The 26,903-nt window shown below is 35.0% G+C and overlaps 2 protein-coding genes across 2 annotated transcripts in view; one reads left to right on the top strand and one right to left on the bottom strand.

Annotated features, from left to right (window-relative positions):
* The window catches only part of PAPLA1 (Phosphatidic Acid Phospholipase A1), a 161,119-nt gene that overhangs the window by 44,113 nt on the left and 90,103 nt on the right, over window positions 1–26,903 (bottom strand). The window lies entirely within an intron of this gene.
* The window catches only part of LOC137927223 (uncharacterized), an 86,047-nt gene continuing 84,483 nt past the window's right edge, over window positions 25,340–26,903 (top strand). Inside the window, exon 1 of the mRNA XM_068771003.1 lies at window positions 25,340–25,505. The gene's annotated coding sequence lies outside the window, so the exon portion shown is untranslated. The remainder of the gene's footprint in view (window positions 25,506–26,903) is intronic.

Genomic DNA, 26,903 nt, shown 5'->3' with positions numbered 1-26,903 from the left:
AAATCTTTTATAATAAATGATATTTTTTTTAAGTTATTAGGTTTAGTGATATGTTTAGTGATTTGTTATAGATATAAGAGTTTTAAAGACGTGAAAGTGTATCTCATTTGGTGTCGATTGATGTATGGTACACCCTACCAAGAAATTGTTTCACACAAAAACAACTAAAAGAAATCATCCATTAATTTAACATGAGTTAACACAGGATGATTAGAAGTAAAATATTTAAAGCTTTTTGCTGCTTTAAAGAGTTTTAAAATTATAACCACCCTATGTAAATGATCTTAAGTGGATAATAACATGAATAAATTATTAAAAGATGTAAAGACTAATTTGGAAACCGTTTTCGACGCCCCAAAACGATTTCGACATTAGCGAAACTGTAAATTTTTTACTTCAAATACTGGCTGATACAAAATAAAAGCCTTAAATAAATCCAGTTTAATGAATCACGAGCAAAAACTCTGCCGTCGCCTCTACCGTTTTGATGTTCGACGTAAAACATGACGTGAAGAGCGAGCGGCTTAGAGAGTGATTAATGAATGTGGTCAACGACCTCATTTGGCGGTCAAACGATGGATTAACATGTCACTAACATATCGACGATATCGAATCTAGATGGATACCAATGTAGCCAACTTCAGACAAAAATATCAGGGAGACCGGAAAGTAATGTCGTTTCTGTCGACATATTTTACAGAAAAACCGATTGATTTGTTATCGCTCCGGCATTGAAAAATTTTGTATACTAAACTGCAAAAGGCTGTTGTTAACGAAGGTGAACATATTGTTGATTAGAAATAAAAACTTGCTAAAAACGTAGTCGAGTGAATTTAACTTAAGAAAGCGGCATTAGTTTTTTATACAAGTAAATTGGTATATAACATAATCCATAACTAGTGCAGTGTTAAAATAGATTTTGTCCCATAAGTCGAGGACCGTGGTCTCCTTTTATGAGACCGTCGTGGCCTAGGAGATATGACGCCATCAGCGCATGAACTCACCTAGTGATGGCTCTCAGGAGAATGATGTTCTCCAAAAAGGACTTTCGGAGTTGCAGTAGTTTTGGGAAGAGGCCCAAAACTCCCACTGGCTTCAGCGCCTTTGAGATGTACGACGGAAGTACGTGCTTTCAAACCTGCCTTAGGGAAATACCTAAATCCCTCGCACAGCGCAGATGGCGATCCCAGAGATCACTGTTAGTGGTTAGCGATCATACATAACCCTGTACTCTCCTCAGAGGGTATCTTATACATCAAGAAGATTTCCTCACTAAAATATAAAATAAGGTTAAGTCACATATACTGCACCATGTTTGCGCTTTAAAGAAATGTGATAATATATAAAAGAAATGTCATTATTTGCGGCGTAATGCTACACGTTTACAAAATATACCTTCCCTTATTGCATTTACAGTATCCTACTTAACATGCAGGATGACTTTTTAATGAACACTTTTAATTCAAAGGTTTTTTCTTTTATTCTACTCAATCAAATTTCAACTAATTGCTCTTAATCACTAAATAATTTTCCTATTTTTATATCAGTCGATACTCCTTCTCACTAATTAATAATTTGGGTCTAAGTTAAAGTGATTTTTAAACTCATTTTTGACTCGGTGTTTTTTTGTTGATAGAATAATAAATTTGTAAATATTATAAACAAACACTGCAAAAAATTTTAATGCAAAAAAATATTTCCTTCTAATATTTATATGGCCGTATTATTATTTACATTTAAAATAAATAAAAATTAAGAAATTTTCAATGACAGTCCGCCGTGAACTCCGCCCCCACCTTTTTCATAAAGGCATGGTACAAAGATTTCGGTCACATTAAGAGCTCTTTTACCAAGCAATATGGCCACCAGAAAGGAGAAATAAGAAAGTGGGAAACTTTAACATCGAGAGCTACAGAAGCGGTGCGACGGCAATAAATACGAAACGAGAATTTCTCCTACACCAACGGGAAGGACAAAGAAACTGTGTATTCGAGTCATACAGACGCGAGACATAACCTCCAAGTGGCGCAACGGGCAGATCTAGTAGTGGAACAAATTTAAGTTTCAGCGCGAACCCCACAAGGCCAACAGCGCTGACATCTAACAAAAACTACTAACTCTTTTGGTGTCTAAAGTCGTACGCCAAATGTTTCCTCTTACGGTCATTTTTTTCTTCATATTTCATTTTTTTCCATAATTTTGCAAGTAGTAAATTTTAAGTGTTTCTGCTGGTACTTTTAAATTATGTGAACCGCTGGTGTACATGAATAAATAAACCCTTTGCAGCTGTATTGGCCAACGCGCAAGCGGCGTAATCTAATATATAAAATTCACGTGTCACGGTGAACACACAACTTGAACTCCTCCGAAACGGCTTGACCGATTTTTACCAAATTTTATATGCGTATTCAGTATGTCTGAGAATCGGCTACTATATATTTTCCATACCCCTAAGTGATAAGGGTGGTCCACCCCTAAATTTTATTTTTAATTTTTTAGACAATTTTTTTGGTTTTTATTTTATTATGATACAGCATACAAAAATACATACAAACCTAAATTTTCACCCCTCTACGATCAACCCTTATCTTACATTTGTTAATTAAAAACTTTAATTTTTTTTGCAAAACAACGTTTGCGGGATCAGCTAGTAGAAGTATAAAGAGAAACAAATAGGCTAATAAAAATAATATATAAACAAATTGTGATACTTTAGAAAACATATGATTGAACTGTGGAATAGTGTTAAAAAAAGTACATGTAGCTAATCATTGAGCGAAGGCGTCGTAAGACGAGGTATGAAAGGAATATAAAGAATGAAATGAAATGCAAGAAATTATGAGGAATAATAAAGGAATGAATGGATGTCATTAATACGAGAAGAAAGAAGAGTACGGAAATATGAAAATTAAGTCAATAAACTATTATTGTCATCCCTGTATACCCTGGACAGTACAAAAGGCACCAATAGCACCATTAAAAAAAGAAACGGGCAAATGTTACAATAATAAGTAATTTTCCAGTTTGCCCTAAACACAAACTGTAACTGCAACATAATGATTCACGGTTTGCGTTGCGGTAACGCGGGTGCAGCGAGTTATCTTCGAGTCGCCTTTATTTATTTCCGATGAACCAAATTTACTTGTACTTTTCATGTAACACACACTTACCCTAGTTTTCCTACGTTAGCAACGACGGCTGTATCTTCGTTAGTTTTGGTTACAGAACAGAACGTGGAACTATATTGTCTTTCTAAAATATTTTACCAAATGACATTTGGTCGTAAAACTCGTCACCAACGTGATATTTAGGCAATTTATATTATGTCATCTATAGAGCAGTGGCAGTCTAACCGTAGAGCACAGATAATTGCGATTGTATGCCACGGGTTCAAATCCCGGGATACAATCTTATATAATTCACATATTGCATTAATTATTGCTATTTCTCAAGAAAAAAACTCAAAAGGATTGACAACAGGGTCCTCTGTTTATCTTAATAGCACAGTGTTTTTTTTTATGACCCCCGCTATTGGGGGCCTCTCGTACCCCTATTTATGGTGGGACAGGGACTTTATTTGCAATTTAATTTTTCACATGATTTTTAATTTTCTCTCTTCTTTCATATTTTACTTTCTCTTTCGGTCTATTATCTATCTTTCATGCTACGTTTCTACTTTCTTACCCTTTTGCTCTGTTTATCTATCATTCTTTCCTCTTTTCTTATTACATTTTTCATTTCACATTTTTATTTTACATTTTTACTTATTTTCTATAATACATTATTTATCACATTTCTTATTGTATATTTTGATTTTTATTTTTTTGTATAACGTTTTTAACTATTTTCTTGCAACAAGCGAGGAATTCTTTCCTAGTTTCTTTTTCGCCTATCAGGGAGGCTATTGTCTCCTCCCTGATTTCAACGCCAGACCGCCACTCGAAGCCGTGCTGGAGTCCCTCGAATGCGGGACACCGGGCCACAAGGTGGATCACGGTCTGGTCCACGCCCGGTTCACAGAAGCACGAGGAGTCCTCCTTGAGCTTGAACCTGTGGAGGTACTCAGAGAACCCCCCGTGCCCCGTGAAGAGCTGGGCCGAGACCGCGTCCACCTCAATAGCACAGTGTTATCGCCAGGCTGCCTGCCAAGTGTGGCGATAATGGTATATGCCCCTAAATTATGTCATTGGAGTTCTCTGCCTTGCAGTGGACGTCTATGAACTGGAACGATGCAATGGTGTATACGCATACTGCAAATTCAAAAAGTCGTCTCAAAAATAACTTGATTCCTCGTAATCACAAATAAGCTTTATTGTTCCCTCAGAGGGGACATGCAAAAGGTCAAACTAATGTATATTACTCTAAGAAATTAATTATTGACCTGATACTTTTAGATGAATACTAGCTGATCCCGGAAACGTTGCTTTGCAAAAAAAATTAAGTTTTTAATTAACAAATAAAAAATAAGGGTTTGATCGTAGAGGGGTGAAAATTTAGGGTTGTATGTATATTTGTATGCTGTAACATAAAAAAATAACAACAAAAAATTTTGTATAAAAAATAGGATAAAAAATTTAGGGGTGGACCACCCTTATCACTTAGGGGTATGAAAAATAGATAGTAGCCGATTCTCAGACCTATTGAATACGCATATAAAATTTGGTAAAAATCGGTTAAGCCGTTTCGGAGGAGTTCAAGTTCGAACACCGTGACACGAGAATTTTATATATTAGATACTGCCTTCTTAACATAATAAGACAACACGGGCATATTACGTATGTAGTGATAAACAAGGTTTACATCTTACACTCGCATTACATATCACAAATAGTGGAAACAAGCGCCGGAATATCCTTTATATGCCGCTGACTGTCGCGTTGGCTTTGAACGAGAATTATGAACAAGACGCACTTGAAACCAACGATTGAGGTTACTTGTGCAATAGGTTAACAGCTTGAATACTTATATAGTAATACTTAGATATGAAATCCTGTGGTACATTAGCTTAGACAGGGTAGAAGGGTCATGAACTTCTCCTTCGAACTCCTTATTCTAAACGGTATTGTGCCTTTTCAGGCTTAGTTTTTAGGGTTTACGGCGAATAAACGTGAACCGTAACTAACTAAAGCACATCAACACCGTAAACAAATATGTTATTACAAAAGAATATTGCGGATATCGTAGAGTTTCCTGGATAATGTCTTTATTATCCGAAATCACTATCGAAAATTCATATTTTAAATACTCTGGCCCTTGTTATGTAAAAGATACTATCACGGTATGATACAAATGTTTCTTGTCCAGGGTAGAGTGGGTCTCACAATCCTCGAACAGATCAAGGGTTTTTTTTTTGGTTAACTACACACAACATAACCAGATGATTAACCCTTAAATGCACGGCTTTTATTTATACTTTAAAAAAATATTTACCTTGCTGATAAGTACACTAAAATGTAGGGAAAAATAGAAAAACAATATGTATATAATATTTTTTCTGCTTATTTTTTTAAAAACCTTAAGTTGTAGATATACACACGGTACACTGTGCATTTACTTTTAAGTGTAGTACTCATTTTACGTTTAAGTAGTAATTTGCAGTTTTACATCATCATGCATTTAAGGGTTAAATAGCGACTCTGTGTTTGGCACTAATCGGTGTAACATAGCTCCTGAAGATGCCCCGTGGAGGGGTGAAACACGTGTTGAGTGACTTGGTGGTGGCGGTTGTGTGATTCGCATTGTTTGCCGTATACGCATTTATCAGCGGGCTGGCGGGCGGTGCATTTCATTGCACGACTACCACTGCATGTGCGGAAGTGGCTAAATATTGGTCCTTTTCTTACTTAGGATGGACTTCCGCGAAGTAATGCCTGATTCCATTAAATGGTTAAATAGAGTTTTTCTACATTCACTCTTCGCATAATTTTAAAATACTTTGAACATTTTATACGAAAGTAAGATGCTATAAGACACTTGTGGTTCAGGATAGAGTGAATCACTATATACCAGGGGGTGGCCAAGCTTTTTGAAACTTCGAGCCATTGTTAGAAATTTGAAATTTATCGCGAGCCGCAATTTATTACGCATTTAAAACACGCAAACGATTTTTCTTTACAAAAATTATATTTATTGAAAATATATTAAATTAATGAAAATATATGACAAAGAGTACAAAATATTTTTATTGAAGTTAGATATAATAACTCACGTATATGACAACACTCATAATAATACCGGTTAGTTAATTATGATCGGTCTTTGGATTTCGCTAATGTTATGGTGGAATAATAATTATTATTATTCACACCAGTAATTCGTTTAGATTTCCCAGGAGCTGATATAGGTTATATAAATTTAAATATTAAAATAATTCGACAATCAATCAGAGTCAAAAATAATCGTTCAAATATATATACAGATCTCTCAGATTTGCGATGTATTATTTAGAACCTATTAAAGAATCGCCCAATAAAAATTCCAACGCTGATTTTTACACCATACATATTTATATATTTAGTTTATAAAAATAGTGGTATTTCATTAAATCCCTTACCAACATGAAACCACTTTTATAACATCTTAATACAGAAGCAAATCAATTCGTTTCCAAGCTCAATTATCATTTAATAATCGTTCACACAATAATACGGTAATTAATTTAGAGACAGACACGGGATATAATATCGTACACCCCACACCCACATTTGTTACAAACTTTATGAAGTAAGAAAAGGACCAATATTTAGCCACTTCCGCACATGCAGTGGTAGTCGTGCAACGAAATGCACCGCCCGCCAGCCCGCTGATAAATGCGTATGCGGCAAACAATGCGAATCACACAACCGCCACCACCAAATCACTCAACGCGTGTTTCACCCCTCCACGGGGCATCTTCAGGAGTTATGTTACACCGATTAGTGCCAAACGCAGAGTGAACTTTATGAAACTTTATGAAGTCTAGAGAAATATATAAAAATCTTTACTTTATTCTTCATATTTCTTCGTTCATTTGCAATCAAGTAATTTACATAGCACATGGTATCACTGCATTGGAATTGTCAACGCGAAACACTTGATCGCGGTTAGAGAAATTATTGTAAAATATTTACATCATGTCTGCAGACAATTGGCCTTACCTGGAACAATTAAATAATATCAACATTAAAGTAATTATATTTCAATTTCTGAAAAAAGAACACAACGAATAAAAATGACAGTCAACAAAGTTTCAGCCAAAATTACGTTTACTGTACATAAGGGAGGCTTTAGCAGATTCTCAAAGAATCGGTCGAAAGCGGTCCACATCCAGTGTTTCGACCTTGACAGAATAGTCTCCACACCTCGAGGACGGACTTTAATCTTTTACAAAGCGTTTAAGAAACATTTACATTTAAAATTAACAGAAACATATACAAACTCTTTGTTTAAAAGGAGGTTTACTTATTAATAGGAAAAATCCTATCCAGCAGTATATATTTAAAACGATATATCCGATTTCCATAGTCTTTATAATAGGGGTTTAGAGCAGTGGTTCTCAACCTTTTTTGCGCCCCAACTAAGCCTTTGTAAAATTCTTCATCCCCCGATGTAAACTCGTTTCGAATCCGTTTTAGAATTGCCCACTTAACAATCAAATTGACAACTAATGGGGCGTGGGTTCCACGTTGGGAAACGCTGCTGTAAAGACAGATAATTGTTTGAAATGCGTGTAATATATATTCAAAAACATAATCAAAAAAGTTTTTGGTCACATTATGCGAACGAATGTCCAGGGTATAGTGAATATATCTATATATAGTGAAAATACATACAATATTCAGAAATCGTATGTATTTATGTAAAGGTCCTCTCGAAACCACCCCTAAACCCTTTCCACTCCAATGTCGAGTGTCACTCGACACTGATTTTGTTCCACAAGCTCAACTGTCGAGTGATACTCGACATGGTGTAACACTTCTTTTTGCGGAAAATTTTAAAACAGGAAAGATTTTTGTTACCAAAATGTTTGAATCACGAATGAATGAAACATATTATATAATCGCAAGATACTATAATTCAATTAAATATTATCGATGCTACAATAACAGCCTTGGAGTGGAAAGGGTTAATGCAAGGGCTAAAAGGCGTTTTGGACCAGTAAACGGAGGTTGTCAAAACAAGTGTATCTCTATTACATATTAAAAACAACAAAATTACAAAAATGTACCAGGCGGGCATAGCTCATTGGAGCCGCGTCACACCTCTTTTTGCGCAATCACAGCGACCGCAAGTATTGCGCTAACCGCACGCGAGACGAGGACAGATGCTGGACAAAGAGAGAAAGGTAAACAGAGATATTTGCTATTCTATTTAGACGAAAAGTAAACACATTAACGGTTAGAATTACCAATAGTTAAAAGAGTTCTTGATTCGAGTTACTTTGGGATTCACATATCGCATTTAACTCATTTGAAGTTGCAGGCGTCAGAGGTAATGTGTGCGTATTATCATAAACTTCTTCATCTTAGTGCAGTAAAATCTTACAAGTTCCATAATACACGCAATCATCATTTTAGCTGCAAGACTACCACTAATAAATAACGAAAACATCAAATCCAAACATCATAGACAGAAATATCTCTAACTGTATGGAGATGATGAGAGAAAATGATAGAAAGCAGCATATTACTCCTCGACGGGAGATAGAAAAGTGAGAAACAGTAAAACGTAATAGTGTAAGAAAGGTCCGTGAATAAAAGTTTGGAATGAAATGTGAAGAAAATTCTGATAAGGGAAAAAAGAGCAAACATTTTAAAAAACCATGATCCGTTCCGTTTGAACGAAATTAAGAAAAATTCTCTACGAAATAGAACCAGGAAAGAGGAGATTCATATATGAACAGCTCACGTAGCTCAGCGGGTTGGCAGGTTGAAGTGACAGCGGATAAGTCACACAGCGCACAGAACTGATAGCCGCTGGGGCTAAGTTCTGGAGTGAAGACCAAAGACTGGCAAGCGCAGCGTTGGACAACCACTCACAAGTGGATAGACTGCATTGTTATATTCTTTGTAAAATGCTGCAAGCCGCTTTGAACTGGTTCTTTTCAAAATACATGCGAGAATGTCCAGCCGTGGACGTCTTTTGGTTTTTTTCTTTCCTCGTTTCCCCATGTGCCATGTGTGGAGGGAAATTACATTTCGAGTAAAGAGTTTTTTTTTAATTTTTATTTACATACTTTTACCTTCATTCACAATATCTTTTATGTCTTCCTTTCGTCCTACAAATGTTCTATCTTTTTCCGTACATCTCCTTTCTTCTTTCATCTATATTTCCTGATTTCAAGTTTGCATTACATATCACAGATTTTCTATTTCATTTTTATACAATACACTTTAGTTCTTGTTTTATCATTAGAGTTAAAAACCCTTTTTTAATTTTCATTATTTTTTCTGTATAGCTCTTTTTATATGATTTTTATCACAGTTTACTTCCTGCGAGTCTTCCCGACTCTTAGTATATAAAGTTGAGCCTTGTTTCTATTTATTCTGATTTGCATCACTTTTTACAATACTCAAGGAATATAGGTAGCGGATTGTCGTCGTCCATCTGGAAGGCGACGCTAGCTCCCTCTATCTCTCTCTCTCCATCTCAACCTCGGAGATGTCCAGCTATAGGAATGGTGATGATGATGAAAGAGGCCCATAAATTTAACTATTGCAGTAACAATAAACTTTTAATTCGACCTTTTTTAATAGACCATTATGGTACCGTAAGGAAGTAATTTATTTTAGTAAAACCTAACAAACCCATATAAATATAATATTTAAGTCAAATATTATATAGATTTACGTGCTTAGAAAAAAAGTTTTTAGTACACTTCTTCTATATGTCCCAGAAACGTCAGCGGCTAGCTAATAATTAAAAACAATATAATTATTTAACAAGTACACACGTATCGATGTAAACAAACAGTAATTATGACATCATTTTCTGTACCTACTTGGATGGAATCACTTCAATGATTTAAATGTGCTACGTAATTGAGGGTTATAGGTAGTCGACAGTGTCCCTGTATTGAGTTATAGGTAGTTGACTATATCTCTTTATTGACTATGTTATTCTAGGCACGAATGCCGACACTATTGTATTAAATTTTATAGCAAACTATAAAACTAAGATCACCGAATCCAACTCTGATCGCGTTCGGAAAGCTAAGAAACATTTTCGAGCTCAAAAAACTGAAATGCCTGAACTAAGGTCTTTGTCCAGTGTTTCTTATCGGCGATGACTTACTTATGCTCTGAGACGTGGTCGTTTACTATAGACATCATAGGAAGGCTCAAGGTAACCAACATATCAATGCAGAACAGAGCTATGCAGAAATCAGGGGATTCATAGAAGAAATAAGGTACCCGAAGTAGTTCAAAGAATTGCTTGTCAAAATTAGCAATGGGCCGAAAGGTTCTCAAGTGTCGATAACGGCCCGGTAGACGCGAACTTAGGTCCCCCATTAGGAGGATCGACAAGATAGTTAAGAAATAAATAAAATCTATTCGATGTCTGCATATTTAGAGAAACTGTCCTCTTTAAACCGTATTCCGTGGGATATTATGTACCATATTACAACACAATCCCATGTATACCAATAATTATCTATATACATAAAAATTAATGTTTATCTGTATGTCCTTTATAAGATCATAAACTATGCATTTGACCATGAAATGATCTTTAGCAAATTTGTTGTGCATTTGCCTACGAAGGTTTCTAAGTGTTTTTTTTTTTAAATCAATAAAATAACTCAAAATGGATCGAACAGCTAGTGTTATATATTTAACTTAATAACTGTTACAAAAAAACTAATTAGTATAAAAAATTTTAAGTGACAAAGTTCGAGAATCAATTCATATATTAAGAAACAGTACTAGTATGTCCAGGGTTCTTCTAAGATCGGAATGCGTATAAAATCCACGTAATTTCTAATTCAAGGATGTCTCTTAATGTATAAATGTAAAGCATCCAAGTGTCTTAGTAAATTTGAAAAAAAAAAAAACAAAAAACAAATTCGTAACTACGCATTGTTGCCAAATATTATCAACGTTGTTTTTATTAGAGTGGCCAATACATCCAATAGATAAGTGTAATAAAAACGTAATGGCGTAAAACCTTCCATCATTATTCGAGTAATAAAAAATAAATGCGCATATGGATTACATCAAGCGATCGATTAATCTGGGTACATGATGACATCTGTCGACCGAGCCGTGGAGGTCAAAAATGTTGAAAAATTGCACAAGATCACAATTTGTGTTACGCGAATAAAATAGCTCATATTGCTACCACTTAGCCAGATCCTTTTGACAAAACCTAACCTGATGAAAATAGAGATACACAGAGACATAATTAGAAGAGTTTAGACCTTTTTATCGAAAGACATGTTGTTGGCAGAATCCAGTTTAGTATAAATAATGTGTAAGACGTAATGTAAATAATTCACTGTAAGGTGTTTGCAATTGCGTTCAACAATCAAGTTAAATAATAAATCTCAATTATATTTACATTGTAATATTGTTTCAAAACATCCCTTAGCAGGCATTGTTTTGGATTTGATTAAAGTCAATTATAGTAATATTTAATGGAAATAGGCGTTACCTTGCAAAAGACATCTTCAGGAGTTATGTTACACCGATTAGTGCCAAACACAGAGTCTGAAGATACCCCGTGGAGGGGTGAAACACGTGTTGAGTAATTTGACGGTGGCAGTTGTTAATTTCGCATTGTTTGCCGCATGCGCATTTATCAGCGGGCTGGCGGGCGGTGCATATTGTCGCACGACTACGACTGCATGTGCGGATGTGGCTAAATATTGGTCTTTTCTTAATCATAGTAATATATATAAATGATTTTTGAGATGAGCGTAAACTGTTTCTTGACACTTCACATATGGCAAATATTAATATATTTCGGCTATTTTATTTTCCTTTTAAATCATTAAATTTCTGTTTGTGAAAGGGATTAATTTAACTGTTCTTCTATAGTATTTTTCGTGACGTAACAGAACAATGTATGTAAATAATCATAAAAAGAGAACTTAGTCTCTACAGGCGGTATTAGATATATATCGAAGCAATGGTTGATAATAAGCAGACCTTAACAGCACAACTTTTGGATACCTAATTTACATACGGATACTAGAGGTGGTAGCTAACGTCGAGTCTTATAAGATGGTACGATAGCCAGAGAGCAAATGGAGAAAGTTATGCTCGAAGTTTCGTTGGGAGATCGAATCAGAAATAGGATGTTTCGCAGAGGAAGCAAGGTTAGCGACTCGAAGAATTGCTCGTCTGAAACGGGAGTGGGTGAGGCAGATTGCCCGTGCGATTGATGGCCGTTGTGGTGACCACGAGCCGATAGACGCGACGTGGGCGACTGACCACTAGGCAGTCCGATGACGTATTAAGGTCTAATTTCGCCTGTGATTTGCTGTGGGCATCTATCGGCTAGTATGATGAAGTAATTCCTGTTAAGTTTGGGAAGCGCCGGTGTAAAGGATCAAGTTATCAACTTGGTAGGAGTCCAAGTTAAAACGAATATCGATAGATGGACGTGATCGATACTGTGTATAGATATTGATAAGGTTGAGACGTGACGGCCGGCGACAGTTTTTGTGAAACCTCAAATCAATTGTGCGGGTGTGGCAATACATTGCGTGTTATTGCTCCGATATTAAATCACTCGTTAATTGAAATAACGAAATGAATGCAGCACCAGATTGCGTTCTATGCGCAAGGGCAAAGAGACAACGATATCTCCATACTCTACTGTTTGTCAGGGCTTATAAAACTCTACCAAGAAAAAAGAAGTGGCAGAGACCTTTTATATGAAGTTTTTAAATGATTTCGAATTTTATTTTATCATTACATATATTATATCATTTGTTAAACTTGGGTATCGTTACTTCTAACACTCTACTTATATAACTTAGATAACTTATCCTAGGTCCTACGCCTCACTCTACCGTTGCTGCAACGGTTTTTGCTGAGTCAGCATCATTACGACTCAACTATTTTTGAGATTGACCGACATTTTCAAAATCTCTTATAAACTTAGTGACACAATAAGCTTATTGCTGTAGGAAAGTAACTCATTCCCAATCTTTCATATCTTTAAAAACCTTTCATACTATAGGAATTTTAACGTTTTTGTTTAATGAACTTATTTAATTTATATCACGACTGTCTTTAATTGTCAATTCTATTTAAACATAATGGTGGGAGGGTGCAAGGTTCTATACTGGCTTATACATTTCGACCACAACAACGGTCACCTAACACATTCAGGTTTAGCTACTCTGCGACTTGACAATGAATTGACAGTACAAACTTCCTCGAGGTAAGTAATATTGGATATGTTGCATAATGTTAATGCTACCGAAACCGCTGTACCGCTTAGAAAAGCGAGGTAAGGAAATATTTACAATATTACTTAAATAACGGACATTTTTTTTCTTCTAATATTTATACAGGATGATTAGTTACAGATACAAGAGCTTTATGGGAGTCAATTTACAGCTCATTTGCCATTCAACTAATGGTACGACGTATACAAAAATCTATGGTTAAGAAATAGTAAAAATACTGATAATCCCATATTAAATTTAATTATTGATTCTTAATTGTATCTGCAGACTTTGTAGTGTCAGATTAATGCATTGCAATTAAAAATAAAATATAAAAGGCCTGTTTCAGAGGGTTCACTTTATACAGGGTTTTTTGTGAATGTTTTTGTAAAATTACAAAGCTATTTGCTTATAAATAACCTACACATTCACGCCATTAAAGCTTTTATTTCTATAACCAATCACCCTGTATAAGTTAACTGTTATAATTTCACCGTACTTCCGTCATTACCAATTTACCTTTCGCGTACCATTATAAGGATCTTTCGCAAATCATACGATACAAGTACCACAGTTTGAGTATCACTGCTTTAGATAGAAACTTCGAGGTCGAATGGTCAGAATGTCTTTATAACGGCGCCCTTTTTGTGGAGGAAATTCCTTCGAAGTTTTAACCTTGAAAGTAAGGATTAACTATGTATCTTGCGTTGATTTAAACCAGACTATGATCTTTGACCGTAAGTTGTGAGAATTACTACGGAGTGCACTTTAAAGAAATGCCTACATTTACTAGTAGTGTGTAAGAAAATAAGTATTAACACTACACTCTTAGTTCAATAACCTTTTTAACATAATTTTTAACATAATCACACTATAGAAGCACGCGCCTCACAGCACATGTTGAACGGTGTCCCCGCGACACCAACGCCCTCTTTTATAAGTGATATCCCGTTCACTTTTTTCCAAGATTACTCTACATAGTCACTTACAATAATACTTACACAAATTAATGATTGTAAACCGTTTTTAAATATTTGACAACGATATTTACTCGTGTGGCGGCTCCACAGTACAGACTTTTTTTAACCACTTACTCAGACACTGATCCCGATTCGAAACCAAAAGACGTAACCACGTGACCCTATGGGAAAACCTTAATATACCTTCGTACAACTTACGGGACCTCCTTAGGAAAAAAATCTACGGCAGAATCTTTTGATGAATTGACCCGAGCACATTGTCTTAAACCATTTAAAAAAGGCATTTAGCGGTCTATAGAGCTTGGGCAGCGACTTGAAATAAAACATGCACCAATTAATGTACAATTGAGTAAATACAAATTTGTTAATTATATTGTTTACATATATACATTTTAGCAAAAAGAAAAATTATAAATAATAGTAAACGCAACAAAAGTAAAAACGCAGTCGTGACTCGCAGATGGGAAAAGAAAGATCCGTGTCAAACAGCGGCAATTCCTCTCCCGACTGTCAGCGCTCAGTGAACGGGAAAAAAATATTGGAAACAAAATACCCTAGTGATACCAATCAGAATTAATAAAAAAAATCTACTAATAATAAATTTCCATAAAACAAAAAAAAAAAAACCAATTGCAAATCAACTCATGTTCTATACACACCCGCATTGACATAACGTGTCTAGATAAAACAATTTATAATCCACTTGGTCATTAACTGGTAAAATATTTTATAAAGGAAGTCATTAGATGGTAGTTGAATTTGATACTAATTTTTATCAAACAGGGTGCTTTTAGCATTCTTTTCATAACGTACACAAGTGATGATTATAGATGATAGTATTAGTCGATCGGGAAGTTAGACAAGATGAACAGACAGACGTTGGGACCTTAAGGATTTGGTGTAAATACTACGGATTGGCAAGCGTAGCGTAAAACGTTTGGTTAAGGTGAACAGATGATCTTTTTGAAGACATCGAAAGTTGGATACAGGACACTTTCAGGATCAATGGCCGCCGGTTTCACGAGAGGTGTACCTCGCTCTCTGCCACTTAATTATTTCTAGACATACTGTTTAATAACATCTCAATCGCAACTAAATGTAAAGTACCTAAAGAGAACTGCGCTTGTCGTAATACTGTGATAAAAAGTAATGTGAATTTGTTCATAAAATCTAAATTCTTTATTTATTCTCACAAATCAATTTTATCCCCTTCAAAGTAATCTCCGTCTGAAAATACGCTCTTTTGCGGACGCTTTTTCCAGTTCTCGAAACATCAAAGACCTTCTTCGGTTCCTTTTTCAACACGGCTTACTCGCATTGGACTTTTGAGTTGTCTAAATAGTCCGAAGTTGCATGGAGCCAAATCAGGCGAATACGGTGGCTGTGAAACGATATGAGTCAAGTTTTTGGGGAAAAAAAAAACGCGAAGAAAATGCAGTATGTCATCGACAAGACTTGACATGTTTAAAACACGAAACGTCTTTCAAAACGTTTAGAGTTAAGTCAAAGGATATTGCATTTTGTGATAAACAGACACTTTGCAAATGTTATAGACTTAATCCTATTACAGGATTAATCCTAAGAAAAAAAATTACCGTCCGTACTTTTTGATCACAGTGGTATATGTGCATTAAAATTGCTCAAATATCACACAAGAATGTTGTATTGAATATACCAAAATGATACATTTCACGGAATGCATGGACCGTCTTAATTTTGTCACATACGGTCTTTTAGCGGGCACCGCAAAAATGCATCGCCCGAATGGCGGGCGTTCGGTGGCTCGAGATAAATCGACACTTAAGATTGCAATTAACGAACAGGATCGCAGGTCACTGACACCGACCGCTGAACAAATTTGTCCATTCAAGTTAAAACCAAAGCACAATTTACACCGTGTAATCAGAAACTTACCATAAACACATCGCTCTTCCTAATCTCCTTGTATTCCTAAAATTACATCTGTTTAACTAAATTTGTAATCATATTGTAACTTACTATTAAAACCATAATTTTTTTTTGGTTTATTCTTGTTCCCCTTATGTTGATCAGATGACATTGCTGCGTGAAGTATTTATTTATTTTTATTCAAACATCAACTATTTAATGATCCAGCTGTATTTTTTATATAAATTATTTAAGATTTATATGAGATCTTTTTAACCCTTTCCATTACTTTCTGAGTGATCTTGAGCCTTTTTAAGAGGTCCATCGTAAGGGACCACTTCGCGGATCCGGATGTCATCGCTTCAAAATTTTAATTAAATGATATGCCTATATCTATGTCTTTGTCTTACATTCAATTATCAATATTTCTGCTTCTTCTCTCCGGAGTACTTTAGCTGAATCGGGTCTTTAACCGTTTCCATTTATTTCTAGTATAATAATTTAAAATGATGTACATAACAAATATTCCTTTTGTCGAATAGAAGTTAGCAACGTGTAACACCTGACATGTAACAACTGATTTTACGAAATTCAACCTGTCGAAGGGGTAGAGGGAGCGTCAAACGCATTTGCCGAGTGTGTGCAAGACAACTGGTTATTGATTTACGAAAACATTTAAATATATAATGACGGACCTATAATATGAATAGACGAATGGAGTATAATTGCCCTAAAGAAACCCCATGTTATACCTCCAGTAAATCCTACAAGTACCAACACATAGAAAGCATTACTCATTCGGCTAAGCGAGTAGGGTTATCACGATATCGCCTCACGCTGCACGTCCACACGGCCCGGCGGCGTTCTTTGATGCCTCCGCGGTCGACAGTGCAAGACATAAGCGGAAGCGATTGTACGAACAATAATTCAAAAATGTATATTACGGTAAAAATGATTAACTGGCAATTATACTGCATTACATGAAGGTCGAAATAGTCAATACTTTAGACTCATCATCATCACTCACACAACTCACTACTAGACGGAGGTTTATTACATATTCCATAGATTTCTGACAGAACCGGCTGGGAGCGGCCTGCATCCAGCGTCTGTCCATTTAGGCTATGAAAAAACATTAAAGGTTTTAATTTAATGAAATTGTAAACAGTTTCAAAGCGTCAAAATTAATAAAAAAAAAAACACGCACAATACGGAAAGGCTAATCGATTTTAATTAACGCTCGATCTCGTGTTAATTATTGTTTAACATACTTCGGTTAAGTATAATGCTTGAATGCAAAGTTGATTTTAACTTGCAATTAATCTACGATTACCGGAGTAGAAAATTTGAGTTTCCCGTACCTTATCTTAATCAGATAATTAGTAGTCAAAACATTTTAGCTAATCGAGGAATTTGACCGAATAAACGTTGAACGTACAAGTCTTTGAATAAATTCTGTTTTTATTAGAAAATTCCATCAATACGTTAAAACATATAATATTTTATTGCCATTTGGGTGAACGAGAGGAATATAACGGGAGGAAAAATTATGCATACTTATTACGCAAGCGATTAGGAAGCGGTCAAAAGAGTACGTCCGCTTATAACTTGCACCCCCTGCCAAGGGTGTGCACGCACGCGACTCCGCAAAACAATTGCCGCCTTCCTGTCACGAATGACAAAACTTTTCCGAGTATTCATGGTTTTCACGCAGTGACCGAGCTTTTCACAGGGACAAAGCGTAAGTTTTTCGAGGACGTGAATAACACGTAATGATAGTAGTGGTTAAAGAGAGTAACTAATATTTAGCCACTTCCGCACATGCAGTGGTAGTCGTGCAATGAAATGCACCGCGCGCCAGCCCGCTGATAAATGCGCATGCGGCAAACAATGCGAATCACACAACTGCTACCACCAAATCACTCAACACGTGTTTCACCCCTCCACGGGGCATCTTCAGGAGCTATGTTACTTCGATTAGTGCCAAACACAGAGCCGCTAATCGGTGTAACATCGATGCTTACTTAGGATGGACTTCCGCGAGGTGACGCCTGATTCCATTAAATAAATAAAGAGAGTAACTTTCAATCGCAGGTGGTGGGTCCAAATCCTGGGATTTTACACACGGTGAAAGAAAATACCCTTTCACCGATCGCGTGCTAGTCTTCATCATCATTTCAGCCTTTGAACGTACACAGCTGGACATAGCTCTCGCTATAGATATAGATATATATAGATTTCCAATAAAACCTGTTGAATGTTGTCTGTATCAAGTCTCCGACGAATTTAACGTCTCCAAGGTGGTCCTAAGGTGCCTTTTTTTATCGTTTATAAGGGAAGCATTTGACCTCTGTCGAGCTATTGCGTAGACCTCGCAATGGAACATGCTTGCCTAGATGATGTACATTTACTCTCGTCTTGAAAACTCCTAAATTGTTGTTGGCCGCTACAATTTTTTTTAAATATTGTTGTAAAATAATAAAGAAAGTAATGGATAAAAATAATAATGATTTAAAAAAATAAACAAAAATTAGCCGAGTTAAAACGAAATATAGAATAAGGAGTAGAAACCAGACAATAATCGAAAATTGTTAACTAAGTTGTGATACTAAAAGAATGCGGCGGAGGAAGAGGAAATGTGTGGACGAATAAATGAAGATATAACAAAAGAACTGGTAAAGGATGACAGAAGATAACGCTTACTAAAATTATTTGAAACAAAAGTCCTTGTCATAGATTTAAAGTCAAGGGAATTAAAAAAAAAAGTTATAGTTGGCTGGAAACAAAAATGTCGATAGGTTGTTCTACTCCTTGGCTGTTCTCATTATAAAAAAATTATCAAAGGCTTAGTGTGGGTGGAAAGGATTTCAACCTTAAGACACACACACACACAACCATAGATTGATGTTGGCGTTCGTTTTATGCATATTTAATTTATAGAACACGAGATTAGCTATCTCTAAAATTTCCAACTTACTATTAGCTTCGCACCGACATAAACAAACTGCGAAAACTCATCAAGACATCTGTCCATCTCACACCACTACTAAGCGGGCACGGGTACTGCAAGCAGTACTTACACCGTTTTAAAATAATCGATAACGAGACTTGCCCATGTGACGACTCCACAGTACAGACTTTTGATCACTTACTCAGACACCGCTCCCGATTCGCATCCAAAAGACGTAACCACGTGACCTTATGTGAAAACCTTAATATACCTCCGTTCAACTTACCGGACCTTCTTAAGAAAAAATCTACAGCAGAATCTCTTGATGAGTTGGCCTGGTACATTGTCCAAAATCTCAAGGCATTTAACGGTCTGTAGTGCTTTGGCAGCGACTTGAAATGAAATAATGTACCAACTAATATATAATTGAGTAAAACTTTCAAACTGTATTGTGTATAATGTAATATGTATAAATTTTAGCTGTATTTATCCATAAGAGAAAATTGTGTAAGAATTTAAAAAAAAATTAAAACGCTGTTGTGGCTCGCAGCTGGGAGAAGAAAGATTCGTATCAAATAGCGGCAACCCTCTCCCAACTGTCTGCATTTAGTAAAAGCGAAAAAAAAATTTTATAAAAAAAAAATTAGTGATACAAATTAGAATTAATAAGAAAAACTATTAGTTTCGGGTCCTCTTAAGGGACCCTAAGGTCATTGTTCATTTATAATATAAAAATCATTTATTCGATGACGAACTATTTCCATGCCCTCTTATTGTCTGCTTTCCTCAGGGCAGTAGTGATAAGAAATCCAGATACTGACTTGATCATACCATCGAATAGACCAGTGCTCCGCAAACTTTTTCCCATCTACGGCGCGCTAAAATCTTTTCTAGAACGGCGCGCAGACAGAAACAGCACACAGAAAGTTTAATTCGAGAAACGAGTGAACGTGGCGTGCGGCTATGTCTCAAATACAAAACATGTATAATGAAAAATTGTAAAATTTCAATTTATTAATTTTTACCGCGGGACACTTGTATTCGACTTACACACCAGTGTGCCGTGGCACATCGGTTGAATAGCACTGGAATAGATGATCGTCTACATCAGTGATTCCCAAAGTGGTCTATATCGACCCCTAGGGGTCTATGACAACCTGCAAGGGGTCTACGTCAGCGAAAAAAAATTTGGGGGTCCATGAAATGAAAATGGGGGTCCACGATAGTGAATCTCAACACATACACTGATAGTACCTATTTACTTACATCATAATATCTTATAATACCAAAACATTTACATTATTTATAAAAGTACCTATGAAGTAAAAAAATTATTATATATGTTTACAAAATTGTGTAAGTTGTAGGATGTTGGTATTCGCTTTGTGGTCGCAATACATTTTGAACTTGTAAATTGAGATTTAAGATTAAACCTTACAAAATTGACGCCAAATGTTGATAATTTATTATTAAAACATCAGTTTCATCCTTCTCACTAAAAATATTGACTTATTGCTTATGTTATTTTATTTATAATTTATTTTATGTTTATTTAATGTTACGTATATTTTACATAACATATGCAAAATTTTATTTTGAGTAGTTTTAATTTAAATTCAATTAATAAATGTATAAATTAACATGTGTTTTTACTTTAAGTTTTTACACTAAACTTCACTACAGTTAGAAATTTACAGGAAATCAATATCAGGTAAGTAGGGTGTCTACTTAACACAGAAAAACATGGCAAGGGGTCTATGACACAAAAAAGTTTGGGGAACTCTGGTCAACATGGTGTTTTACTGTCTTATTTCCCTACAACCAGTAATTTGTTGAAGTCATCTGATTTGCAATATGACTAGAATAACTTAATATTCGTTGGTAACATATTTTATTACTCTCTCTTTCTTCTATTTATACCAAGAGGTTGGTTTTTCCGTATATAAATTCCAGCGAGTTCTACTAGCTCTTGAATTTTGGATTCAATCAAGCTGCAGACAGAAAGGATTATAGCCAGTGGTTTAAATCCATAGACACCCACTGCAAGCTATATATATGGCTTCTCCGTATATAAATTATAGCGAGTTCTACTAGCTCGTTGATTTCAGATTCAATCAAGCTGCAGATAGAAGGGATTGTAGCCAGTCGTTTAAATCCATAGACACCCACTGCAAGGCATACGCCTTCTCCAAAGATATCTATAAAAGGATATCCATCAATGGCCACGCTTAGCAGGAGGATTGACGATCGCAATGTGATATTATTGCACGCAAAGGACTCTGCTGCACATCCTCTGGAAACTTGTTTGTAAGCAAGGACAATCCTAAATAATTGATGTGCAAATTAAAATTTATATATTATACTAGCTGATCCCGCAAACGTTGTTTTGCAAAAAAAATTAAAGTTTATAATTAACAAATGTAAGATAAGGGTTGATCGTAGAGGGGTAAAAATTTAAGGTTGTATGTATTTTTGTATGCTGTATCATAATAAAATAAAAACCAATAAAATTGTCTAAAAAATAAAAAATAATAATTTAGGGGTGGACCACACTTATCACTTAGGGGTATGAAAAATAGATATATAGTAGCCGATTCTCAGATCTACTGAATACGCATATAAAATTTGGTAAAAGTCGGTCAAGCCGTTTAGGAGGAGTTCAAGTTCGAACACCGTGACTCGAGAATTTTATATATTAGATTATAAATTAATGTTATCTCACACAATAAAATAAGATTGTATCCTGGAACCTAAAATTGCAAGTCTCTCTTGCAAGACTACAACTGCTGGACATTAAATTACACACAGAGATTTCAAATTAATCAGAAGCTGGAAAAACAGATTTCTGATCCTATTGGAAATGGATAGGCCTATCTGGGACAGACCTACAAAGGACAGTCCTATATAATTAAGGTACAGGCACAAAGTGTGAATTAAATGAGATAGTATCCAGGGCATCGAACCCGCGACCTACTATCGCTCGACTGTCGACCTTTATCTGTCTTCTGTCTACCACTGCTCAGTAATGTAGTCTTTCTATTTAACCCAATCGTGTTCGAACACCCTAAACCACTTTCCTTCGCCTTATGCCGTGTGTTCTTTTTACAATTTACTAAGCATACATACATACATTTCTTTTGTAGTCTTTTCTATGATATCTGGTCTAATAAATGATGTATTAAAAATAAGCATGAGTATAATCGTCCGTGAAGCTGGTCTTCCTTTCCAAACTGATCTTTTCCTGTTGTATTTCAAAACACATTCACGATTTATTGTGTCTTATTGTATGTAAATAATCAATTTTGTTTTACGAACAAGACGTAAATATGAGTCATTTGCCTGTTGGCAGGTAATAAGTTCAATATGGGTATATCCAGAACTTTTAATAATAAAACTAGTATTATAGAATATACAGCATTCTCGTTTCATAATTTTTAAACGGATCTACTTTTCCAGTGATCAATAGTTTTTATATATTAGTATCTTTATCAGGAAAGATACTATTCAAAGATATATAGATTCATTTCTAGCTATATGTAGAAAATATGATACAAGTGAAGAAGAAAAAGTAAAATATCGTTTTCATGTCAACTGGGCCACTGCAAGCCTTCGGCTTTCGCTAAAATTACCCAGTTGATTGACTCCTTGCTATTGTGACTATGTTGTTGGTCAACCTAATAGGGGTCGCCACTCGAGAACATCTCGCCCTCAACAGCCGTCAGATGCATGAGCGATGACCCTCCCTACTGCGACTTAGACACCAAATTCTTCAAGCTACATCGGTACCCTTGGTTCTTCAGCGCATCTCATATCTGAATCGATCTTCAAGCATAGCCCTCTTCATTTCTCTCTATGTGACCCTGAGCATTCTTATAAAGCCTATCGTAAAAAATGAAAGATGCTTTTTATACGTTGTTGCTTATCGGTAGCTATTATACAGATTAAGAAACATCCACCGCTGACAATGGGTGATATATAACTGAACGTTTGAGTCGACGGGTTGCAAAACCATCACGTTACAGCCGTGCCCCATCACCCACATACCACAGTCGTGACAGCGGCGAGATAACCAACCCTGGCCGGAACAATGATAGTGAAAACGTAACGTGGACAAATAATTGGAAAATGACAAATTACTTGTTCGCAACAGGCTTAGTTCAAGAGCTGTTAAACTGCGGCCCGTTAAGTGATATATTGATCAAATCTTCTAATATTTTTTCTTTTAAAACTTATTATTAAGAAGCACCTCTTTATTGATGACTCCATACCTACATTAATTTTTTTTTAATTTGGTTAAGGGTGTGGAGTCTGACCGATGAACGAGAACTGCAACTCACAACAAGAAAGCCGGCCTCCTTTACACATGCACTAATACGATATACATAAGCTAAATTTTCGTGATCTTTATCATCGGGTCGTACATATATGAGCTTCGTTCAGCATTAAAACTAAATATTTATTTAATAATAACACACTTCCTAACATTATAAAGATACACAGAGAAACACTTACTAATAATAGTTATATTGTTCGGATGCATTGATGATTTGTTTTGCTTCTCTTTGGTTGTAACTAAATTCATTCGTTGGCTAAAAGAAAAGGAGATATACTGTTTACCAATATGCAAATTGTGAGGTGGAAATATATTATTATTATACTTATACATTATTTTTTTTCCACTATAAGGGCCGTAGCAAAGGTATCAATGGAATGGTATACCATAACAGACGCTATTATCGATTTAAAAATATTCACACGTTACGAAGTAGAGCTCCATGGTTTATAAGAAATTCCACGTACAAGAACATTCAGAAATGCCAACTGTCTCCAAACTGATTGAAAAGACCCGTAAGGCTTTTAAACAAAGATTGGAATGTCATAAGAACTTCTTGGCAATGTCTTTGATAAAGATAAACAAGCATGTATTCCGTTTAAAAAAGATCAAGACTAGGTCCATTCTGAACTGAAGTAACATCTTTTTTTTTTCTTTTCTAAATTATTTAATCTTTTGAAGGATTAAGAAAAATAGCTGTGATACAAAATAAGTGATAAAAAATTGTAATATAGAAATTATATGTAAGAATTAAAGAAATTAAAAATTTGTAAAAAAAAGCAGTCCAGGAGGAAATGGTAAAGAAAAGATGCGATGCATGACAGATAAAGGAATGAAAGATTATGTGAAGCAAAATAAGAAACGAGTGGGAGATATCAAGACAGACAAAAGAAGAGTTAGGAAATAATAATAAAAAAATGAATAAAATAGAGTGAATAAAATATTTAGTAAAACAATGTCCCCGTGAACCCAAGGCAGGGGTTGCACGAGAGGTTCAATAGTGGGGGCATTTAAAAAAAAAAGAACCTACATCGTTGAATGAAATGTCACATCATGAGAAGTAGTTCACTTTCAAAAACAAACAACTTGATCAAAAAATTAAATAAAGCTTTCTGGTTGATCGTATACATAAAAACAAAATATACACACGTAGCGAAGTGTCTTTTCATAATAAGAGCAGCAAAAATTCTTTTATTTTTGTTGCTTATAAAACATCAAAAATTTTCTTTGCAATGAAGAGAACCATAGATGAACGAAAGAAAATACACACAGGCAAGAACCTGCGCGATGAGGAAGCACACATAGCGCGGATAATAGATGGCCGCTGGAGCCTTAAGGTTTTGAAATGGAGACCATGGAGCGGTAAGCACAGTGTAGGAGGATTTATAAAAAATAATTACCCAGTACCAAATTATCTTTCTTCTTTTCAAATAGTAACAGCTACACCAAATTGAACAGAGCAGTGATCTAAAGCTCCCTTAGAAGCCTCGGCTTAGACAATTAATTTTTTTATTTCACCTTGTTAAACTAAATATTAAAGATATACGTTTGTTATGATACTCTGTGGTCCGTAAAACTTTGCGGTCCTCTACAAACAAAGCTTGCGAACTCCTGCGTACGCGCATTAAGGCACCTGCGCGACTGACCGACAACGCCAGTTTGGACCCAGCCGCCGTCGCGTACGGTCGTCTCTTACGCCGCTCTGTTATTACGCGATTTATTTTTTTCATCGTTTTTCTTTGTGCCGTGTTTTTTGTGATCGAGGACATTTGATAGTGGGTTTTAGGTACGTTTATTGATATTAATTTATTTAAGTGTTTAGCTTTATAAGTGTGGTATTGTTAAGAGTGTTGTGTTTTTTACTTCAATTTATCAAACACTACAAAAAAATTAAAATATTAATGTGTTAAATTTAAATTTACTTTTCGAAGAAGATAAAACATAAACATACATAACGTTTCTTCTGTTTGCGAAGAGGTGAGGAGTAAATTTGTATTTGATTGATTACAATACATAACATCAAATTGGAACATTTTATTTAAATAATGCATTCTTTTTGCTACGAAGGATTTTGCGAAAAATATTCCCTGATGTCTTGTCTCGCTCTGCCGAATTACATTTTGTTTTTACTTTAAAATGATTCATATATAACTTTTCATATATTATGACATATAAATACGGTACATAGTTTTTTTACGTTATCTCAAAAATATAATTCAGGTTTAAATGGACACTGGATCTGATCATGAAACCGTAACCAAACTAAATCATTTATATGAGAACGTACACGACTGTATTCTTGAAGTCATTTTTCGAATATTTAATATCTTGTTTACTGTCTCATAACAATATTACTTTAGTAATCGAATTCTTAAAAAAACAAAAAAAATTCACACATCTTTATTCGATCGAAACATCTAAAAAAAAAACTATTTTATCTGTGTGTCAACATAGATAAAAAATTCGCATCATTAGCATTTTTAAATTTATAATCAATTCAAAAATAGCACATGGATAGCCCTTGGTTTTTGCCTCACCGCTAATGTCAAATACACGAATTTATAATCAACACGTGAAGATTAATAAAACAAAATAAATATGCCTATCGTAAAATTTTTCCGCTACATTTACGTTAATAAAAAAAGATCGGAGAGCATTCTACTGCGCTGCTGTCTTAAAATTTGGCTTCATAAATAGTAACACATAGTATGTGTTCTGTATAAGTTATATTAAGTTAGTATTATGAAATTAAACATTAATAATGGACTCAACTGAGTGCTTTGTAGTGTATTCTCAGATCAGGATGTGTTTTGAAAACTCGTAGGTTTAACACGATCTGATTTTAGTGGGACAAATTGTGCTACTCTACTGGGATTCTTCTAATTTTTAATAATATATATATATATATATATATATATATATATATATATATATATATATATATATATATATATATATATATATAATGGAAAATTGCAATTCAAAAGTTAGTAATAGCGTTTTCATACAGTTTGATTAATGTATGTCATCAAATAGCTTACATATTAACCACTTTAAAACTTTTACATCTATTTCCAATATCTATATATAAAGTGATCACTACGACATGTTACATTATTTTGTTTTTTATTGAAATGCGATAGGCGAATAACTTTTGTCTATACAAAGTTAACAGACAATAAACAATAATTAATATTAATACGCAGCAATCAAAAATTTTAAAACGCTTTTTAACTACATTATCATAGCTCTAATTATTATTCCTGAAACTTTTGATCGATTCTTGGATAGTTTCGCCTGCAAGACATATGCCTACCCCAAAGCCATCTATGGAGAGATATACCAAAATCACCGCGCTTGGCAGACGCGCTGATG

The sequence above is a fragment of the Battus philenor genome, unplaced genomic scaffold (genome assembly GCF_028537555.1).
Source record: "Battus philenor isolate CCGP_79_NKW_IND1 unplaced genomic scaffold, ilBatPhil1.0.hap1 SCAF_30, whole genome shotgun sequence".
NCBI classification, from domain to species: domain Eukaryota; kingdom Metazoa; phylum Arthropoda; class Insecta; order Lepidoptera; family Papilionidae; genus Battus; species Battus philenor.
The sequence above is the reverse complement of the archived record's forward strand: the minus strand, read 5'-3'. Positions and strand labels throughout refer to the sequence as shown.